At 44.0% G+C, this 22,833-nt stretch overlaps 1 protein-coding gene across 1 annotated transcript in view; it reads right to left on the bottom strand.

The window, feature by feature from the left end:
- LOC126351910 (uncharacterized) overlaps positions 1–13,193 on the bottom strand; it is a 1,029,617-nt gene extending 1,016,424 nt beyond the window's left edge. Inside the window, exon 1 of the mRNA XM_050002645.1 lies at positions 13,115–13,193. The gene's annotated coding sequence lies outside the window, so the exon portion shown is untranslated. The remainder of the gene's footprint in view (positions 1–13,114) is intronic.
- Positions 13,194–22,833: the final 9,640 nt, after the last annotated feature.

Raw genomic sequence — 22,833 nt, 5'->3', positions numbered from 1 at the left:
GCTGCTATTCTCCCATGGAGACGATCGTAAAGATGCTGGATGTAGTCCTGTGGAACGGCTTGCCATGCCATTTCCACCTGGTGCCTCAGTTGGACCAGCGTTCGTGCTGGACGTGCAGACCGCGTGAGACGACGCTTCATCCAGTCCCAAACATGCTCAATGGGGGACAGATCCGGAGATCTTGCTGGCCAGGGTAGTTGACTTACACCTTCTAGAGCACGTTGGGTGGCACGGGATACATGCGGACGTGCATTGTCCTGTTGGAACAGCAAGTTCCCTTGCCGGTCTAGGAATGGTAGAACGATGGGTTCGATGACGGTTTGGATGTACCGTGCACTATTCAGTGTCCCCTCGACGATCACCAGAGGTGTACGGCCAGTGTAGGAGATCGCTCCCCACACCATAATGCTGGGTGTTGGCCCTGTGTGCCTCTGTCGTATGCAGTCCTGATTGTGGCTCTCGCCTGCGCGGCGCCAAACACGCATACGACCATCATTGGCACCAAGGCAGAAGCGACTCTCATCGCTGAAGACGACACGTCTCCATTCGTCCCTCCATTCACGCCTGTCGCGACACCACTGGAGGCGCGCTGCACGATGTTGGGGCGTGAGCGGAAGACGGCCTAACGGTGTGCGGGACCGTAGCCCAGCTTCATGGAGACGGTTGCGAATGGTCCTCGCCGATACCCCAGGAGCAACAGTGTCCCTAATTTACTGAGAAGTGGCGGTGCGGTCCCCTACGGCACTGCATAGGATCCTACGGTCTTGGCGTGCATCCGTGCGTCGCTGCGGTCCGGTCCCAGGTCGACGGGCACGTGCACCTTCCGCCGACCACTGGTGACAACATCGATGTACTGTGGAGACCTCACGCCCCACGTGTTGAGCAATTCGGCGGTACGTCCACCCGGCCTCCCGCATGCCCACTATACGCCCTCGCTCAAAGTCCGTCAACTGCTCATATGGTTCACGTCCACGCTGTCGCGGCATGTTACCAGTGTTAAAGACTGCGATGGAGCTCCGTATGCCACGGCAAACTGGCTGACACTGACGGCGGCGGTGTACAAATGGTGCGCAGCTAGCGCCATTCGACACCCAACACCGCGGTTCCTGGCGTGTCCGCTGTGCGGTGTGTGTGATCATTGCTTGTACAGCCCTCTCGCAGTGTCCGGAGCAAGTATGGTGGGTCTGACACACCGGTGTCAATGTGTTCTTTTTTCCATTTCCAGGAGTGTACATACGTGACACGGTGCAATAAATACAAAACAAAAAAGAATGCAGAAAAGTAAAATAACAATTTGAAACACAAAACATGCACCAGCAAAATAAACGACTGAACTAATAATGGTTGTTTAGATGTTTTAATTAGATACGTCGAAAATACGCTGACAGCACATTGTGTGCAGCTTATTTTCCAAAAGCGATATTTCAGAAACCAACTTATTACGCATGGATGTATGTATCTTGGAAGTTTCTGTATATTCTAAGAAAAGCTTTCATGTTTCAAAATTAATTAATGATGGTGGTGTCTTTTGAAAAATATGATTATACAGTCCAAGAACGTTAATTACATATGAGCGTTTATTTGAGAAACATTTTTTATGTATCCCTCCACACCTAATATGCCAAACTTAATTTGGGAGTGTGTTTTATCCATTGGAAGTGGAACTGGGCACAAACAAATAGGTATTGCATTACTTTTACCTCTCTACACACCCGCCAAGTTTCCTCAAGATCGTTTATCGAAATTTGAGAATGTTTCCTTGTAAGTCGAGTAACCGCTGACGCCATCACGAAAGGAATATCTTTGAGTAGATTCGGCTAAGGACTATTAAACTGATAGCCTGCAAATCTTAGATATAACTATGTGTCCTATGATATTAGTTGCTGCATATTAGCCTATTCGTTCCCATCTTTTGCCGATCCGAAGATGTCAACAGAGCCTTGCCGATACTGGTAACCTACATAAATAACCAAATTTAGCGACCTTGGTATCTGAAAATTTATTCATAATACTACAGATCGCCCCAACGGTGACGTTGTCAATAGTGTCAATTAGAATGTAACTTGTTCAGCCGTTTTCGTTATGAACTTATTAACCGTTATGTTTACTGTGTCCAGGTACATGGGGACACCTTGATCCGATACAATGAGTAAGTCAGAATGGTCGTTACTGTTTTATGTCTTAATATGCCTGAGGTAGAGACTGTGAACGGTATTATAGAGGAGTTGTGTCTTGAGAATCAGTATGAGTGCTTTCTGCAAGTAGACAGCACAGCTTTTCTGATACAGTGAACTAGAGGCAAATATCGAGATGTTTAGTTTTAGTGATAGGAAGCATGTACGCATTCTTGGCAACCCTGACTTAGTGAGCTGGAAGACTTCAGGCAGTCAAAGCTCACCGGAATGTAGACTTACTAGGGGAGGACATGTTTTCGATGCAACAACGAGCGACATTTGGTGCGCGACTGTCCAATGCCCGGAGAGAAAGGAAATCCAAGATGACGCCAGAGACGCACAGATTGCTCGGTGCCTGGGTGTAGGTGTGTGGGGAGGGGGGGGGGGGGGCTGTCAGGAGGAACGCTCCACCGATTGATCAGATCTATGTGCGCCTTGTTAGATTCTGAGAGCAACCTTTCGCTGACTGATGTATCCTTATACCACATGTTTGTTCAAATTTGTAAATTCCCAAATCTCAAAAATCTCGTATGTCGGAATGTTAACGGCGGCTTGATTCCAGTTGTCGAGAAACTGCTACTTTCCTGAATGAGATTTTTCACTCTACAGCCTAGTGTGCGCTGATATTAAAATTCCTGGCTGATTAAAACAGTGTGCCGGACCGAAACTCAAACTCGGGAATTTTTCTTGCCCGCGAAAGGCAAAGGTCCCGACTTCCAGTTTTTGTTCGGCACTCAGTTTTAATCTGCCAGGAAGTTTCAGGTGATACTTTATCTAAAAATTCTGCGATGGTCATATCCGATCGAGTTCACTGTGGTACAGCGTCTGAGTGCCCAATTACTGTTTGTGTGTACACCTGATCCCCACCGATTTCACTACCTACTTAACGACTTTTTATTTAGTTAAGTTAATGTGGTGTCACCGCCAGACACCACACTTGCTAGGTGGCAGCCTTTGAATCGGCCGCGGTCCGTTAGTATACGTCGAACTCGCGTGTCGCCACTATCGGCCATTGCAGACCGAGCGCCGCTACACGGCAGGTCTGGTCTAGAGAGACTCCCTAGCACTCGCCCCAGTTGTAAAGCTGGCTTTGCTAGCGATGGTTCACTGTCTACATACGCTCTCATTTGCCGAGACGACAGTTTAGCATAGCCTTCAGCTACGTCATTTGCTACGACCTAGCAAGGCACCATATTCAGTTATTATTCTGAACAGACAATATTGTGAATCATGTACCGTCAAGAGCGACGTTCAGCTGTAATGGATTAAATTTAAGTATCAAACTAATTACGTCCGCTTTCTGATTTATAATTCCTTGTCATGTTCCAGATCTCACGTCAATATAGTCCTTCCCTCCTCACGCCAGCCTGCGTGAGCTAAAACGCGTGCATTTCGGCCTCTACTAGTAACACGGAGTTGGCTCTTTTGCCAACACAACAGTTAATGTTGTGTCTGATAAGGAAATAAACAGTGGTCGTGTGTTGCCGAATGCCAATGAAAAGTGGTGTAAATAGGTTTAAAGTGGTGAAGCTGACTCACGGCATGTTGATGTAGGTCATTCTCAAGTGACCTCTTACGTCCAGTTTGGAAGTTACAACATTGTTAAGCGTTCTAGACAGAATTAACCACAGAGTTCATTACGATCTCGGACGCATTCTTGGGTTTATTATGATTTTTAACAACATCTTAGACGTTCATTTCACAAGACTCGGTGCAGACTCTTGAAATCTAACATATGATCTGAATCACACGGTGATTGTTAAAAAGCACACTCTGTTAAGTTTTGCTAACGTGCTAGAACAATATCTCCGATAAAAGCTCGATAATCGTGGATGCAATTCGATACTGTAGACCACACTTATTAGCAGTTATATAGGACTATTATAAGCGATTCTATGTTTTTCAAAGTATTGCATATAAATTTATAATTCATGGATGGATCGAACCATAGAGTCACCGAATTGGCATAGTGGCTAGACAAATTGACGAGAAAGCAAGAGAAGGAACATTTCACCTAAAAGCTGATGCTCAGTGACGAAGCAAATTTTCATTGTTCGTCACATTGTGAGAGTAAGGGCACTGAAAATCCTCAAGAAATCTTGGTACATGAGCGAGATTCGCCTAAGTTTAATGGTTTCTGTGGAATGTCAGAGACGAAACTGTATTGGCCATTTTTTGTGAGAAGACTGACTCACTTCCCTCACCTTGATACTGTTTCCGAGAAATTAATCTTCCGACCAGACGGGACAATCCGTCATTAGATTATTGATGTTCGTTGCTACCTAAACGTAGTCGTGAGGTGGTGTGGTTCTGTTTCCTTGCTCCCCCAGGGTACCTGACCTAACGTCTTTTGACTTTTTCCTTTGGGGATACTTTACGGAACGTGTTTACGTACCCCCACAACCAAGAATACTGGTACTTATCAGAGAACGCTTCAATGCTGTCAATGTTGCTGTGCTGACCAATGAAGGGATGCTGCCACACAAGATGGGGAAGGAAGTTAAGTACCACTTGGACGTGCGTCGTGCGTTCAGAGGGGCAGTCTGTAGAACACCTGTAGACGGCAAAATGCGTACTTGGTAAGTTTACTGTTCTATTGACGCATTAGTCATATTAGTACACGTAATAATTTGGAATATACAGAGCTTTGAAAACGAATGTATTATTATAGTAGCTCTATATTATATGGACCGAATTAGTGTGAGATGTAGAAACACGCCTTGGTCTGAAATCTTTGAGAACTCTGAGAGTTTTAGGGAACAATCCTGATGGATGACATCTCAGCGGCCACCTATAACATAGAAATGTGAATCGAAGTTTGGTTAAAGGAACTCACGTATCGTTAGAAGGCATCGTAACTGCTCTCAGTAGGGCTGATGCCATCTGACCTAGGAGGCTACAATGACCCCTATAGCCATCAGAGTTTCCCAAAAACCATTCTCCAGCAATGGGGTTCGTGCGTTATCTTGCTGAACATACAAATCGCCTGCAAAGTGCTGTGAGCGAAGTAATGGATACCGCAGCAGCTTCCTTTATGCGTCACATGTGACAGACGGACGCAGATTTCACACCATATAAGTATACACCACTCAAGTGTACCTCAATCAACAGCCTGAAGTTAGCAAGTTGGCAAGCGAAACGGAACACCCCAATTGATTTTCAAAACTTACCGTTACCAGCCTATAACTGTCAACTAATCAGATGACCTTATCTCGTACCGGAGCGGTCGCGCGGTTCCAGACTGTAGCCCTAGAACCGCTCGGCCACTCTGGCTGGCGTCACTACATCTATCAGATCCTTCCTCCCTAGACGTAACTTGCCGCCATCCCACAGTTAACGTACCACATATGTGTAAATTGTAATAATAATAACAATAAAATATATAAAACGTTTTCTTATAATGATTATAAAGTGTTTAATTACCATAAACTACATAAAGAATTATAATATGACAATAATAACTTCTTTGCATCCGTGAACAATACATTCCTTTAGCATAACAACGAAGAAATTACAATACACAGAAATACAGCATTTGGATAGCGTAAATGCGAAATTGTATGAATTACATTTGTCAATTAATCTAAGAATTATAACAGAAACGCCGTTATACAATTTCGGCAACATCATAATTTACACAATATTAAGTCTAAGTATTTCACTAAACACTACAGTTGTCAACAGGTCTGCAAACTTTGGCTATACGAGCATGTAAATGAAGTGGATTATGTTTCTCTCAGTTGTTTCCCCCTACTATCGAGAAGTCACCTCTTTCGTTATTTATTTTCCTAGTAGTGAGCCCTTCCCTTCCTGTCTTGCCTTACGCGACGTCCTGTGGTTTGCTGACTCTACTGTTTCGATTTTGTTACTGAGAGGAGGTAGGACACATGCTTGTATATAAGCCAGGAATGTTACGGACAGGACGCAATCTCATTCACATTATGTCTTCGTGCAAGCAACTGAAAAGTATCGTGTTGTAAACATATATTTTGACACACTGTTTTACTTCGTTTCCATTTTGGAGACCTTAAGTTTTGATGCTAGTTTTTTTCTCTTAAAATTAGCTATCAAATAAAGAAGTTGATGTACACTGTCTGCCAAAAAATGTGAGGCACCCAGATGTCACGGTCGGGTGTCAATGTAACATTGTTCACGCATACACCATCGGTGGTTATGTAAATGTTTAGCGTTGGGAATCACTGTGACACATACAGCGGCCACCAGATAGCATTAGTGTCGTTTCTGTTTTTGTTGTTACAAGTCCTGACAGGGAGTACAAGAGCTATGAGTATTATCAGACGCTGAGTGATAGTTAAAGGACACCGAGATGCTGCGTATTCATGTGAGGCGCTGTTATCAGTACCTAACACAATTCGAAAGGGTCCTTATTGTGGGTCTCCATTTGGCTGGCTCGTCAAATAGTGAAGTATCCAGATTTGTTGGGCATTCGGATGTCACAGTGATCTGAAGTTGGATTGGATAGGAACGTGAGGATAGGCAAACTCATTGTCAGTTCAGACATGTCTGACCACCACGAGGGAGGATCGCCGTACTGTGTACCAAGCACATAAAAACCCCTTCACATCGGCGCCATCCATCAGAGCACAAGTAATAGACTATCATCAACATTCTATGTCATCCTGCACCATTCTGCGGAGACTAGGAGCAGCAGGAATGGGTGATTACCGTCCCATGCGCAGGCTGCCGTTAATACCACAAAAGAAACACCTGCGTTTAGAGTGGTGCGATGACCGTGAAACATGGACTGCTGATGAATGCCGTAGCATTCTGTTCCGTGGTGAATCGCGGAGCAACACCACCGCTGGTGACCGTCGTATGCGAGTGTTGCGACAATGTGAGGAGAAGTGCCATTCTTTCAAAATTCTGGAGAAGTACAGCGCTGTTAAACCTGGCGTCATGGTGTAGTAAGACATCGAGCGTGATTTCAGGTCATGGCTGCTAGTGACTCAGGGAACTCTGACGAAATAATGGTTTGTCATGTACATCCTGCACCGTCATGAGTTAACTTTCATAATATAATATCGTGGTGCCATTTTTCAACAGGACAACGCTCTTCCACACGTGACACTTGTCTCTATGAACCGTCTGCATTATTTTGAGCTACTGCAGTGACCAGAGAATCCCTGGATCTGTCTCCAATACAACATGATTCACATGAACTCGGACCTCAACCCTGTCTCACTGCCAGTATACAGGATGTCAAGAACCAGTTTCAACAGTTGTGAGCCAGCGTGCCTAGGGGGAGGATACAACGGTCTTAGGACATCCTTCCCAATAGACTCAGTGCATGAATGCAAGCCAGAAGGGGAGCTAATTAATGCAGATACTGCCGTGTCCTCCGATCAAGACACAGTCAGGCAAATCCCCCACAGTCGCAAAGATGCGAGATGGAGCCAGTGCCATAGAGACTCGCCACTTGCGCGAGTTCCACTAGTGCTACGGGCGGCGTTGACGATGAAGATATCGACTTCTCCTCGGCCAATTGCCAGTTGAGTACAATCTGCCAATGACCGGACGGCGACGGACAGAAGCCTACTAGGAAGACAGAAGAGTAGCTCTCACCCACTTGGTTATGGATCACCTCCTGGGCTGGCTTAGACACGGAACGTCGTTTAGTGAACTCTCAGAAGTGAACAGATAGTTGTTGTAAATTGCATTTGCTATGTGCTGTGAAGTTTACCTACGATTATTTGCTCTTAGCCGTTGACGGTCTTTATTTGTGTTATATTACTAGCAGTGTTGCAGACTTCATCACTCAACAAGTCACAAAGGTAAGTAAGCCTTTTAACTCATTTGTGCGACTTTGTTGCTAATTTGTTGGAGGGTTGTAGAACATCTGTTCTCCCATCCTGTTATCTGACCCTGGGGCATAGCCGTGTAGCAGTGGCAGGGAGAAATTTTCGTAGCGGTGCACTGCACCAGTAGCCGTTTCACGAACTTACAAACTCGGCGTACCGTAACAATAGTGGCAACTCGGCCTCCACGTTAGTAATGACGATGACTTTACAAAACTGCCTATGATGGTCTACAAAATTAGCGACGAGGGTCTTCAAAAGATAATATTCCTCCTTCTGCCAAGTTATTAGTAAATTTGCCTCGAATTTACGATCACTGAAGTAACATCACGTACTCTCTCAAACTGCGAACTTTTATTTTACTTCCTCCTCCTTTTCTGGGTAGTTCAATTTTTTTCAGACAGTGTACGTAAAAATATAAAAGTCTCTACAAAATTTAGGGGGTGTGTGCCGTGAGGCTGGTAAGGAAGCAGTTCATCATGGTATGATTATTGTTGTTAACCACAACTTAGGTGGTAACTAATAAGTTTCTCTGTAAACCATCTATTATCTGTTACCATCAATTGTCGACTATAATACTCTTATTAAAATGCATTTTTTGATTCATGCGGCTACAGAGTACCGAAAAAGTAAGCCACAGAGGCGATCTACACTATACTCCACATGCCACACCACTGTGTGTCGCATTAACTTTCTCTCCTTCCCTGTTTCACCCGAGAAAGGTGAGTGAACAGGTAATCAATATGGTGGAATCATGTCAGTGAGGCAATGAATATTCCACAGCACAGCAAACTGTGTCATTCGGAAAGATCTTTACAGCCATGAGCTATTGTGAGTGAGTCTAATAAAAAAAAAAAAAAAAAACGAATCGACGTGTAAGAAACAAAGCTCGCTGCTGTAATTAGAATTAATACAGGGCATCATCCCAAAATTTTCATCTTTCTGAAACTTGCTCTAATTTGAAATATTTTGTTTCATAAATTTAAAACTTTATTTAAAAAGCTTACCGAACACGAAAATGAGAAAATTAAGTGAAAAAGAAAAAGGGGGAAAACATTAGCTGGAATGGTGGAGGTTTGTTGTAGCAGATAACTGACAATCGTTACTGCTGCGATCCCGGGTAAACAGATTAAAATGCGTTCTCCCGCTGGTCGCATCCATACACAATATCAACTTTGTTCGACGAGTGAACAGTAGCGTTAACTGCGTACAGTGCAAGTTTCTTTACTGTGCGAGGTTATACACGTGGTACATCGATGGAAACAGTGTTGATGTTATGAGAGTCAATGGCCGACGCGCAGCAATCACGATATGGATAAACAGTGTAAATGAAGATGGAACGTTACGTTTACAATGAAGTTGTGGATTTAACCGAAGTCTGCTAAAACACATTAACGCCGTTTACAGAGATTACTCCTGAGTTTAGTAGATTTATTCTTGGAACTAAAGTAATGTTCTATTACTTGGTTAGCTGTAAGCAAAGGAATACAGAGCTATAAATGTGCGTACAAATTGATAAGTCATCCGGTAAAGACAAGGAAAATCCATGTACATAAGTATGTATCGACAAGTGTGAAGTAAGACAGTCGCCAGAATAGATAAAACAAGAAGTCTCTGGTAGGCAACTAGTTAGTGCAAAAGACTTCAGCATAACATATCGCGAACTGTCGTCTTCAGCTTACAGCGTGGGAAAATTATTCATCATTAAGAACGAATAATCCAATAAACACACACTATGGACTGAGAGTAAACTGGAAAAAGACAAACATAGACGTAGCATATTTTAGATGAAGTTAATTTTAAAACTGCGGATCGCGAAGTAAAGAGAGTGAACAAATTCTGCTGCGTACTAAGCAAAATTGTACATGTCGGACTAAGTAAGATGGACATACAAAGGAGATTGGCACTGGCCAATAGGGGGTTCCTGACCCACTATATCCTACTAGCATCAAACACAGGCCTTAATTTGCGGAAGAAATTTTTGAGAATGTACATTTGGAGCAAAGCATTGTGTGGAGAGCATCACGGACAATAGGGGAAGCTGAGTAGAAGATAATCGAAGCGGTGGAGACGTGGTGCTTAGAAGGATGGTGAAAATTAGCTACACTGGTAAGTAATGAGGAAGTTGTCCGCAAATTAGAAGAGGGCAGAAATATGTGGAAAACAATGACAACTAGAAGGAACAGGATGACAGGACGTGTGTTAAGACACCAGGGAATAACTTCCATGGTAGTACAAGAACGTATAGCGAGAAAAGCTGTAAGGGAAGACAGAGATCGAAAAATATCCAACACTTAATTGAGGACGTTGATTGCAAATGCTACTCAGAGGTGAACAGGCCGCCACAGGAGAATAAATCATGGCTAGCCGCTTCTAACCAATCAGAAGACTGATGATCCTACCCAGACTCCCCATCATTCCAAAGAAAATACAGCAAATAGGCAGTGGAGAGCCTGTGACCCATCGCACGTTGGCTGGGGCGAGGCAGCACACACAGTTAAGTAGTGTTATTGACTTGGTACGGATGTACCGTGTAATGTTAATAAATTTTAAGGGGACCTGCCGTTGTGGGTGTTCATTTTAGAAATTGACCATGCCCATTTAGGCAAACTGTTTTTTATTTTGTTCTGAAGAAGGCGTGTTTATCCACGTTGAAACCTGGGTAAACACCGGGAATTTTCGCAATCGAGGCGGATTATTCATAATTTATTTAGATAATTACGATTGCTGACGCGCTGCAATGCTGAAAGTTCGTCACTCGTTAACTTCATAGTTAGAATTTCCTGTACTTCGTCAGTGTCTAGCTCTGGTTAATTTGCTTTAGTTTGCAGAAGGTCTGCCACGCGTTTTGGGAAACGTTCGGGGTTCATGACAAGAAACAAGGTCATAGCAATTTTCCGCATAGCAAACTGTTTTTCGTCGCTTCTGTCCATCTTTTCTGCCACCGACTCTACTTTAGTAACTTGACTCCTGAGGGTAGTTCTGCCACAGTGCGCTGGTTGCGCTACCCGCCACCTCATTCCCCCTTAGTTCCCGTGTGACGCGGTGCCTGGAAAAAAAAAAAGAAGAAGACGCGCCTTTCCTCTGACTTGCAACAGGCGACACGGAAAGCGTTATCTACTGGGTTCGTGCTCAGTATGATTTGAAGTACACTGAAAATATTGTCTTGCGTGCTATAACGCTTTTACGGTAGCTTACACAATTCTGCCGACTCACAGGTGCCTAAACAGGGGAAAGAACGACATAGCTTACGGTATATCTAATCCTAAGTATGCTGGTACAACCCACTGTGCGTTTGCGATGACGATATTAAATGGCGCTAAAATGGATTGAAAAGTCCAACATGGAGAATTTAGTTATTTCTCTGCAGCGTGCGTAGCATTGTTGTTGTTGTGATCTCCAGTCCGAAGACTGGTTTGATGCAGCTCTCCATGCTAGCACTACTCTATTTTGAGGAATCATGGAGGACATCTCTTACTTCCCCTGAGCCTGTCTTTTACCACATTTAATTCATCGAGGCTTTTCTTTGCGCCGACGCGCAACGATGTCGTACGAACAAAGTAACAGCGGTGTGCGATTGAAATATAGATATTCATCGGGCAATTCTACAGCTTCAATGTGGAAGTTGTTCTGTAAGCGACCATTGCCAGTCCAATGCCAACGTGATGTATCGCATCGAAGATCGTCAGATACGATGGCCAATCATCTGCTGCAAACGGGGACGCCACTGCTAATCGCCGTCAAGATGTGGGGATTTTATTTGCCATTTTCACTGGCGTTGCTTATTTCCTTCTATCAGAACAAGTTTATTTGTAAGCAACTGCACATACAGGCGAACCATGCGCAATGTGGTCTCGTGTTAAAAAATGATATTATAACGAAGCCTCGTAACAACATGTTAAAAAAGGTGAGACGGGAAACCCAATTACGTACCGTCGTTATCGTTACCTCAATAATGTAAACATCGTAGCTGCAGCGTGCTTCTGTATAACGAAAACACGTTTTTAAAGAGAGATAGTGTGCAGTGACTTTTCCTGCGAACAGCTCAACCCCCTTCAGCTGAAAATTTTCTTTGGAAAAAATTTTGTAGTATTATTTGTAAGTAAGATAAGTAATTTTTGATGGACCCAGAAAGATTAGTAGGAAAGTCACAGCACAATACAGTCAGTGCTCACTTAAGAAAAATGCAAAAAGCTTACTGAAGAGAAAGTTGCACTCTATATTTACTTGCGGTAGTATGAAAAGTTACGCTTAATTACTTATGATGTAATGGAGAAAAATGGCTGGAGAACATTAAATTTCAACTCCGAAGCACAAACAACTCTATCGGTTAACTTAACAGACCACTGTATTTGACTGTATATCTTATTGTCAATGCCGACTAAAATTGTTTTAAATTCGTTAGAAAATGCTGTATGTAACCCTCTCGGGCATGTCTATGTTACGCGCAAGTTAGCCGATAACGTGAAAGTGGAATATAGAGGGAAACACTCCTTTGTGAAATTACTTTGCGCAGCGCGACATACGTGACAACAGAAGATCGAAAAACTCGTTTTATAAATTCGTGAGGAAGTGTCTATAGCCTCTGATGTTAATACAAAAAATTAAAAGGGCTCACAAGTTACGAGTAGAATAAAAGCAGTTTAATATCTGAGGACTCTTAAAGGAGATGTTACGAGTAACGAATAATTTAATATCAAGTTTCGTGCTGGAATTTGTATAAGAAATGTGTGAATGAGCTATTTTAGTTCACAGACAACATCTTCGAGAGTGTGCTCCAGACAGTATGTAGTGATGGCTTCCCACCTGTGGAAAATCTACGTAGTGCTGTGTCGATTACATTAATTACCAGCAGAAAGCAGATTTGCTGTCATATTGCTGTGGCTTAGTGTTACACTAAGCAACGAGGTGCGAGTGGATTGTAGAGAGTTACAAACTAAGTTACGAGAGAGTGTGATATTTACTCCGACTTACACCTACGTCTAATGATTACAGTGTTGTATCTGCTGCTGGCGGTAGCTACTGTGCGAGACAATGCGTTGCACAAGTGCTGGAGCTGGCAGACAGAGTGGTGAGTCGGAGCCGCAGCAGCAGCAGTGACGGAGCCCGAGCGCGCCGCCTTACCTGGTGCTGAGGGGCGGCCGCACCGGAGGCGCGAGGGCGGGCGAGGGTGGTGCGGGCGCCACGCTCTCCTCGGAGCGCACCCCGCGAGCGACTGCGTACCGCGGCGGAGGCGGCCGGGGGCGGCGGCGGCGGCGGCGGAGGCAGGCGGCATGCGCAGTGCGTGCGGCCGCTAGGTCAGGGTTACACAGGCCCCGGGCGCCGCAGTCGCAGACTCTGTGCTCCGTCAACCGCCCACGCAGACTTCCTGCGCCGCTGCTGCTGTTGACATTGCACCGTCGTCATTATAACTGCAACACTACCTGTGCGAAAGGGTTCGATTCTGGAAAAGAGAGAAAAGTCTTTTAGGCGACGCATCAATGACTGCAGTAGCAACGCTACAGCTCAAACTAGCCTCACCGCGTGTCGAGAGACGTAAGTGTGCGCTCGCTCGAGGCCACTTAATAAAGAAAGAAACCCTAAGTAATGAAAACCATACGCCGTTACCTCAGAAATAACAAGATCCTTGGGAGAACCAGCGATTACAAAACCATCATTCCTCATAAGGAAGATATATGCAATAGACGTAATACCCTCAGATTTCAAGAAGATTTTAATAATATCTATTTCAAACAGGGCAGGTGTCAATATTACCGAACCGTCAGTTTAATAAGGCATGGTTGCAAAGTACTGATGGGAATGGGGAAAAAAAACTGGTAGTAGCCAACCACGGGGAAAGTCAGTTTGAATTCCCAAGAAGCATCGAAACGTGATAGGTACTACTACTTATCTTAGAAGATTGAGTGGAGAAAGGCCAACTTGCGTTTATAGCACTTGTAGATTTAGAAAAAGATGTTGACAATATTGATTGAAAACTACTATTTCAAATTGTGATAGTGGCAGGGGTAAGATAGAGGGAGCGAGAAAAGATATCCACAACTTTTGCAGGAACCAGATTTCACTTACGAAAAGTCGAAGGATGTGAATTGGAAACTCTAGCTGAGAACTGAGTGGGACAGATCTGTAGCCTTTCACCATGGTTATTCAGGCTGTACACCGAGCTAGGAAACCATGGAGATTTTAGGAAAGGGAGTTAAAATTCAGGAGAAGAAAGATAAACATTGTGGTGTACTGATCGCTCTGCAATTCTGTCAAAGATGCAAAGGACTTCGAAGAGCAGTTGAAAGGAACTGATAGCGACTTGAAAAGAGATTATAAGATGTACATCAGTAAAAATAAAGCAATGGTAAGGGAATGTACCCGAATTAAATCAGGCGATACTGATAGATTAGGAGTAGTTCGAGTAGGTAATGACGAGGTACTCAGTCGAATAGGGAAGAAGGAAATTCTGGCACAACCTGAGTAAAGAGGAGATCAGTTGTAGGACACATCCTGAGGCGTAACAGAGTGGTCAGTTTGCTATTGAAAGGAAGTGTGTGTGCGTGTGTGTGTGTTTTGTGTGTGTGTGTGTGTGTGTGTGTGTGTGTGTGTGTGTGTGTGTGTGTTTGAGAGGGATACAGAGAGAGAGAGAGAGAGAGAGAGAGAAAGAGAGAGAGAGAGAGAGAGAGAGAGAGAGAGACAGAGGGGGGGGGGGGGGGGACAGAACAGGACCAAGACTTGAATACAGTAAGCAGATTCAAACAGATGTCAGTTATCGTAGTTAGAGATGAAGAGGCTTGCACGGGATAGACTAGCATGCAGAACTCCATCAAACCAATGTGCGACCGGAAGACCACAGTAATATTCGTATTCCTACCGGATAGAGATCTCTTTCTTACGACTGACATTTTGGTGTACTGCAGCCTTTCTATTAATTTCATTTCGGTGTGTGCATAACCTTATATGCAAATTACAACGGAAAAGAAAAATCGGAGTGAAATGAATCAAGGATATTTTATGTTATGTTAACCGGGGACCTAAAAAAGACGTAGATGCTTCGTCCCCGCCGCAGCCGCAGTGGTCCGCAACCCCACCACGACTACCGCAGTCCACTTCACCCCTCCGCCGTACCAAACTGAACCCAGGGTTATTGTGCGATTCGGCCCCGGTGGACCCCCCAGAGAACGTCTCACACCAGACGAGTGTAGCACCTATGTTTGCGTGGTAGAGTAATGGTGGTGTAGACGTACGTGGAGAACTTGTTTGCGCAGCAATCGCCGACATAGTGTAGCTGAGGTGGAATAAGAGGAACCAGGCCACATTTGCCGAGGCAGATGGAGAACCGCCTAAAAACCACCCACAGACTGAGCGGCTCACCGGACCTCGACACAAATCCGCCGGGTGGATTCGTGCAGGGGACCAGGCGCTCCTTCCCGCCCGGAAAGCCGTGCGTTAGACCGCGCGGCCAACAGGGCGGGCACTCAAGAATAAACAAATTCATTGCGTACGATACCCAAATTCCTCGCGTACTGGCCAGCACTATTCAGGAATATGATCTCTGATACGGTCTTTATGAGAGCAGTTACTATTTCCATCAAAATCTCCAGAACCCTCACAATCGGCTAAAAATTGGTATCGTTCTTCAAAGAGGCGCTTTACACGAGAAACGTCCGTTCTTAAGTCGATTGGCACCAAGGCAGGATTGGATGCATCGAGAACTGAAGACACTCGTCTTCTCAACATCTGACAGGAGAAATCGGTAGCTTACTGAGGAACAGTCAAACCCAACTCACAAAATCCTGGAGCACATCCGCTTGAATCTCCCAATATCTCTTCAGATATCTGCCGTTGCAGTTGGGCGGTGCTTTCGAAAGACGCCAAGGAGTATCGCGTTGGCTCCTGGCACTTGCCGCTTAGAGTCTCTGTATAGTTCCTTCCTTACACAGAGGCACATAACGACGCGGGCGATAAAGTGTCACTGGTGTAATTGCCACGAGAGCAACTCCATTGTGCAGGAGTGTTGTGGCAGCTACTCGGAAGAAAATCACCGCCAGCATTGCAATGTGGTAAGAAGACGTCGTTTCCTACCACCCCTATGTCACCTCGACCACCCTCTTGTTGGTCCAATTCTTCCTCTGTTCCCTCTAAAGAAGTTCGAAACCATTCCCACAGTACCACCACTGCAGTAGTAGAATTGAGCCTCTACAGTTATGACGCGCTATTTTAGTGGCTTCTCAATAACGCCTGTTTCCCTTTAAGTGTTTATCAGTTCAAAAATGTGTGTGAAATCTTATGGGACTTAACTGCTAAGGTCATCAGTTCCGTAAGCTTACACACAACTTAACCTGAATTATCGTAAGGACAAACACACACACACACACCCATGCGCGAGGGAGGACTCGAACCTCCGCCGGGACCAGCCGCATGTTTATCAGTGTTTTGCATTTCATCTTAAGCAGTGATTTCTTTGTTGTGTCAGTACATTTCTGTTCTCGACAATGTTTAATATCCTGTATCCGTGTGTGAACATTCAAAACACAAACTGATTTTTTCCCTTTTTTAGCTTCTGTCTACTTCCCCAGTCTCTCAATTAATTAAATACAACTCCCTGTAAGTAATGATAAATTCGATAACTTTACACGGCCTGGTCTGAGAAAGAAGTTACAGTAAATTATTAAATTACCCCAAGACCAGGCCACAAAGAGGACGCTCTCATCACACACTTAAATAGAGGAACACCTCCGAAGATTACACAGTCACTTAGTAATGTATGATCTTATCTTGTCATATCCGGTAGCAGAAGGAGAAATTTTCGTTTCATTTTCAGTATGTCTTAGTTCGTCTTGTACTAAACCCGGGGGACTCAACAACTCACACTCAAAAATGTTGAGTTCAGCATATCGACAATAAACCAGTTTATCAGCAATGGAATCTAGGGGTACTCGCAACATATCGGAAAAGATCCCGGAAAAATATCCTACTAAAAGGAAGATAAAAAATGTTAGCTCACTGCCAGCAGTGATACAACTGCCGAAGTATCAGTACACTTACTTCTGCTAAGTACGAAACTGGTGATATGTAAAAGGGATTAACAAGTCGTCGTCGAGGAGGCGTCTCACGCTACTTCTAACACAAATCTCTGCTACCAGTGTACTAACTACATGACCTTCGTGTTTGGCACTGGGCAGACTTGGAGAAACCTATGGATGAACGCCAAGCCGACTGCACAGGGTCTTGATCGTGCCCTCGGATGATGGACTCCGCTTTTACCCCGTTCACAAGAGACGCGTTACGTCAGCTACTAACATGGCTTCTCAAGTCCCTGCACAATGCGTTGTGATATCAGGTATATATCCGAGGGTACATAGACAAAATGTGTTTTTCTTTCTGTCACAATAAGTCATCGATGTTAACCTGATGAACTTTGTCTGACTTTTTAATTGGCGTGTGCATGGCGTTTAAGCAAGTTGTTGTACAAGCCTGATACGGAACAGCTCAGATTACTTTGCCTTTTTCTACAACTAAAGACGGTCAGAACCCTCTAGACCGAAATATCGTATCAGCAACTTTTGAATAACTTACATTTTTCGCAAGTTTCAAGCAGAAATCAACAGGTCGCTTAAGTTTTTGATAACACTGGTTGAAAAGCATTTAGAATCTAAGGAAGTACAGGGAAAAAATCATTAAGAGGACAGGAACTCAGTTACTGAGAGTGTTGCCAAAAAGCAAGAATGTACCTGAAACATTCTCTTCAAAGATGTGTTCAGTGATTTGCTTACTTTTTGATATAGGTATGAACAATAAACTATCCTATTACTACATTTTCATTTCTCAAGGACCATTCCTAGTGGTATTTATCGATTCTGCATATAAAATGGCTTCTTTTTTAAGGAGAAATATTTTTCATGGCGCTGGCAATTTATAACTAATGACCAGAATTTGTTCAACGCCTTTGTGCTGCAATTGGCTTTAGCCGGGCAAAGTGGCGAGCGGTTCTAGGCGCTTCAGGCTGGAACCATGCAACCGCTACGGTCGCAGGTTCGAATCCTGCCTCGGGTATGGATGTGTGTGAAGTCCTTAGGTTAGTTAGGTTTAATTAGTTCTAAGTTATAGGGGACTGATGACCTCAGATGTTAAGTCCTATAGTACTCAGAGCCATTTGAACAATTTTTGCAATTGTCTTTAATCAGACGCGAACTTTTAGAAAAAGTATTTGGCATTTCTTTATCCTTTTGTTTTGGCTGCAGCACCTGTCTGAGGCGTGTTCCTTGGAGACAGAATACTGATATCAGGCAGATGGTGTTCCTCACAGCCCATAGCTCAGGCGTTACCATGTTATGTCTCCCCGTCACTCTTAATGATGCGGGGCGACAAGTTCTCAAGCGCAGTTTTCTTTATCCATCAATCATACTGCCAGCGCCTTCTCCCCTCGACTTATCAATTCCTTTTCTCTCATAAGAGCTTCTTCCATAACGGACGACCACTACTCTCTCTGTCGTATTACACAGTATCGAGTCTTTTTCTTTTTAATTGCGAATATTGGAGACAACACGTGAAATGAATCATGAACATTATAACTATAATTATCCGTTTAGACGTAGTCACAAAATGGCAGTCTATAATGGTACATTATATTTACATTTAAATTCTGTATTGTGAGAGTCAAACACTCTTAACTAGGGTTCAGCATCCCGTCGACGTCGATAAAGTTAGAGCATGAAGTCTCACTGTGCTATAAAGGGCACGGCTATCGGCCATGTAGATTTGAGGGAGTCCACAGAAAAAGTTTAACTATTTGCCTTACAGGATTAACAGAAGACAAGTAAAACCGAAATCTGGGTGTCCAGATAGGGATTTGCGTCCAATGCCTTCTGAAAGAGTATTTGAAGTCTTGAACATTGTGCCAGTTAGTGATATGTGACGAGTAGAAGAAGGAAGAAATTTTCAGTTTCGCCATACTGATTTAAATGTTACATGAATTAATAGTGATTCTGCTGCCAGTACTGAAATAGATGCTTGGAAAAATGCAGCAGCTACTGAGTCCAAAATCCCAGAATACCTGTCAAACTAAATTAATTGTTTGTCTGTACTTGGAAAATCTCAACGAAGAATTTAACCAGTTCTTAATAGTGATGGTATCATCGCAATTATAAAATATGCTCATGTTTCTATGTCTTCACACTGTCTTATTTAACAGTTTCACGCTTTTTCTCACTTTTAATGGTAAAGACAATTCAACCCTCCTACACACACCATTTGTCGGCGATAAGGCAGTACATCTCTAAAGCTTCTGACCCAGATCCTACGAAACAGAGGCAGATCTGTAGTATTTCAGGTGCAGTATCGCAATTATTGAAGTTTGTAGACCAGATGTTGTAGTAGCTGATTTAGTACCGTATTTATGCGGACAGACAGAGACGATGTGGCTGGCATCCGCTTTCTTACCGCAGCCCCAAATGGGGGTGCGACCAAGCCAATGGGCTTGAAGTGTTTCATCTAGCAGCCAATGTCGAACGTGAGGCCTTTTACAATGTTCTTGAACCTCTTGCAACATTGAAAGCGCGTGTCATACATGTGGCAGAAAGATCGTAATCAATAGAGTTACTTGGTAGTTTTGAATCATACATGGCTGACACGTTTGACTTGCGTCCTGCGTGACCAACGGAAGCGAGCAACAGTGTGCCACCTCAGGTTACGAGACGTTTGGCGGCTACGTAAGCTTTCCGAGCGCGATGTTTCCCACCCTACTGTAGGTGACACACGTACCTACTTTTTCACTAAGTTCTTTCCTACTGGAAAATTCTCTACGGTTGATTTACGTCACGCGCTGACGAGCAGCGGTCGTTTTGTCGCCGTCCCGGCAACCTCCATTTCATTGCAGTTTCGTATAGTACATGAGCTCTGTACATTGTGAGTAATAGAAATAATTACAACGAAAGGGAAACGGTGGCCTTTGGAGGAGGGTCACATAAAATGTGATGAGTACATAGATAGGCCAAAACATTATGACTACTGCCTTCGGCGAAGTTGAATGCCGCCTGGTGGCGTTTCAGGCACGTGAAGCGATAACAAAAGTATGTGAGCGGAGCAGACACGGACGGGGGATCACCATTCCTGAAAATGGGAAAATCCATTGAGATAAGCGACTTTGGCAAAGGGCAGTTTATTATTACGCAGAGCCTGTGAACAGTATCTAGAAAACGACGAAGTTGGTCGAATGTTCACGTGCTACTGTCGTGAGCATCTTTGGAAAGAGGTGGAAGGACAGTGACACTACCATTAGGGGCTAAATGGATGGACGTCCACGACTCTTCACAGTGCGTGGGGTACGGTGGCTTATCTGCTCCGTAAAGTAGGATGGATGGAAGACAATTCAAAAAATTGTAGAAAACACACGTCGACGTCGGAAGCACAGAAGAGGTGCGAATGTATTTTCTGTTTTATTTGCTTTGCTCCGTGACAAAATTCAAAGTGCATGTGCACCTTTTTCCGGACTGAAAAATATGATGCCTGAGTGTTCACCAAAAACTGCATGTATATGCATGCCTGGTATCTATTCTTTCAGACACCTCTTGGAATACGCAGCTATTATACATATTATATAAATTGAAAAGAGCAGAAAACAGAGGAAAGGGAAGGGAAGGAAGTATTGATGACAGCTGCATCGGGACTTTATGCAGAGTCAGCGGCGACGAGTGAAAATGTGTATCTAACCGGTATTCGAATCCAGTATCCCGCTTACATTTTTTTCGTTAGCAACGGAGACATCGTTTTTTGGGCGTATTCATCTTTTATTTAGTTATTTTTTATGTTAGGTGATACAAAACATCATTCGACTTACATGTTCACGTGTCATTTCAAAGGATGAACTCGCAGACGTTCTTAGTTGAACTGGAGACATAGTTTTTTAGCTTAGCGAAATCCAGTTCCCTTCTTCAGATAATTACGCCAAAATTTACACAAGACCAAAAGAAAATAATAAAACCGTCTTTATGTTCAGCTCTAGAAAATGGGATTAACAATTTTTTAGACACATATCAAAAAACGTTTGGCATCACCTCACTTCCGAGAGTTCCGGAACCTGTACAGAAAATTGGAATTTTTATTGCTCATAAAAACCACACATTGCATGCTGTAACACAATTCAGCGAGACCTTCAGAGGTGGTAATCCAGATTGCTGTACATGGCGGTACCTCTAATACCCAGTAGCACGTTCTCTTACACTGATGCATGCCTGTATTCGTCGTGGCATACTATTTACAAGTTCATCAAGGCACTGTTGGTGTAGATTGTCCCACTCCTCAACGGCGATTCGGCGTTGATCCCTCCGAGTGGTTGGTGGGTCACGTGTCCATAAACAGCCCTTTTCAAACTATCCCAGGCATGTTCGATAGGGTTCACGTATGGAGAACATGCTGGCCACGCTAGTCGAGCTATGTTGTTATCCTGAAGGAAGTCATTCACAAGATGTGCACGTTGGGAGCGTGAATTGTCATACATGAAGACGAATGTCTCGCCAATATGCTGCCGATATGGTTGCAATATTGGTCGGAGGATGGCATTCACGGATCGTACAGCCGTTACGGCGCCTTCCATGACCACCAGTGGCGTACGTCGGCCCGACACGTCTCTGACGATTGTTGGTTGAAGGCATATGCGACATCCTGAGCCGTTCATTGGGCATGTCGTTGGGCCCATTTGTGCCGCGCTGCGTGGTAACGTGGTAGCAAAGATGGACCTCGCCATGGACGTCGGGAGTGAAGCTGCGCATTATGCAGCTTAGAGCGCACAGTTTGAGTCGGAACACGACATCCTGTGGCTGCACGAAAAGCATTATTCGACATAGGGGCGTTGCTGTCAGGGTTCCTCTGAGCCGTAATCCGTAAGTAGCGGTCATCCACTGCAGTAGTAGCTCTTGGGAGGACTGAGTGTCGCATGTCATCGGCAGTTCCTGTCTCTCTATATCTCCTCCATGTCTTTGGTTCACTCCGAGACGCCTGAAAACTTTCCTTGTTGAGAGCCCTTCCTTGCACATCGTAACAATGTGGACGCGATCGAACCGCGGTATTGACCGTCTAGGCATGGTTGAACTACAGACAACGCCGTGTACCTCCTTCCTGGTGGAATGACTGGAACTGTTCAGCTGTCGGACCCCCTCCGTCTAATAGGCGCTGCTCATGCATGGTTGTCTTTGAGCGGGTTTAGTGACATCTCTAAACAGTCAAAGGGATTGTGTCTGTGATACAATATCCACAGTCAACGTCTGTCTTTATGAGTTCTGCGAACCGGCGTGATGCAAAACTTTTTTTGATGTGTGTTTAAATAAGCTGAACAGAATAACGGTAAACCAGACTGACATAAAAGTGACATTGTAAATAAGTAGTATTCTCTGGAAAATTAAACATACATCAGAAATTGAAAAGCTCAATAAAATTATAATGAAGGAAATAAATCTCGAAATATCATTCAATTTTTAATCAATGTCTTTACATATTAAAGCAAAACCTAATATACATCTAACAGTGGAGTTGAATTTCGGTAACAAACATTTCATTATCATACCACAAACAATATTTCTACACTACCTGAAAGCTATGTAAGCTAAACACTATTTTCGCATAACGTAAAGAAAGAAACACACAGCACGATGGAGAATCTTATTTCCAATCCCTGCTGCTGCTTTACGGGTATGTCTTCCCGTATGCATGTGGTATTCCCCGGTTCTTATCTTCCGTTCATTTTTTCATCACATCGGTAATTTAACTTCTCCTACCCTAGACATTGCAACTATGCGGGGTATTTTCAAATGTACTCTATAGGAAGTTAGAGAAATACTGTCGGTATTTTGTAATTCTTACGATCT

This window comes from Schistocerca gregaria, chromosome 1 (genome assembly GCF_023897955.1).
Source record: "Schistocerca gregaria isolate iqSchGreg1 chromosome 1, iqSchGreg1.2, whole genome shotgun sequence".
Taxonomy (NCBI): domain Eukaryota; kingdom Metazoa; phylum Arthropoda; class Insecta; order Orthoptera; family Acrididae; genus Schistocerca; species Schistocerca gregaria.
This window is presented reverse-complemented; position numbering and strand designations above follow the sequence as displayed.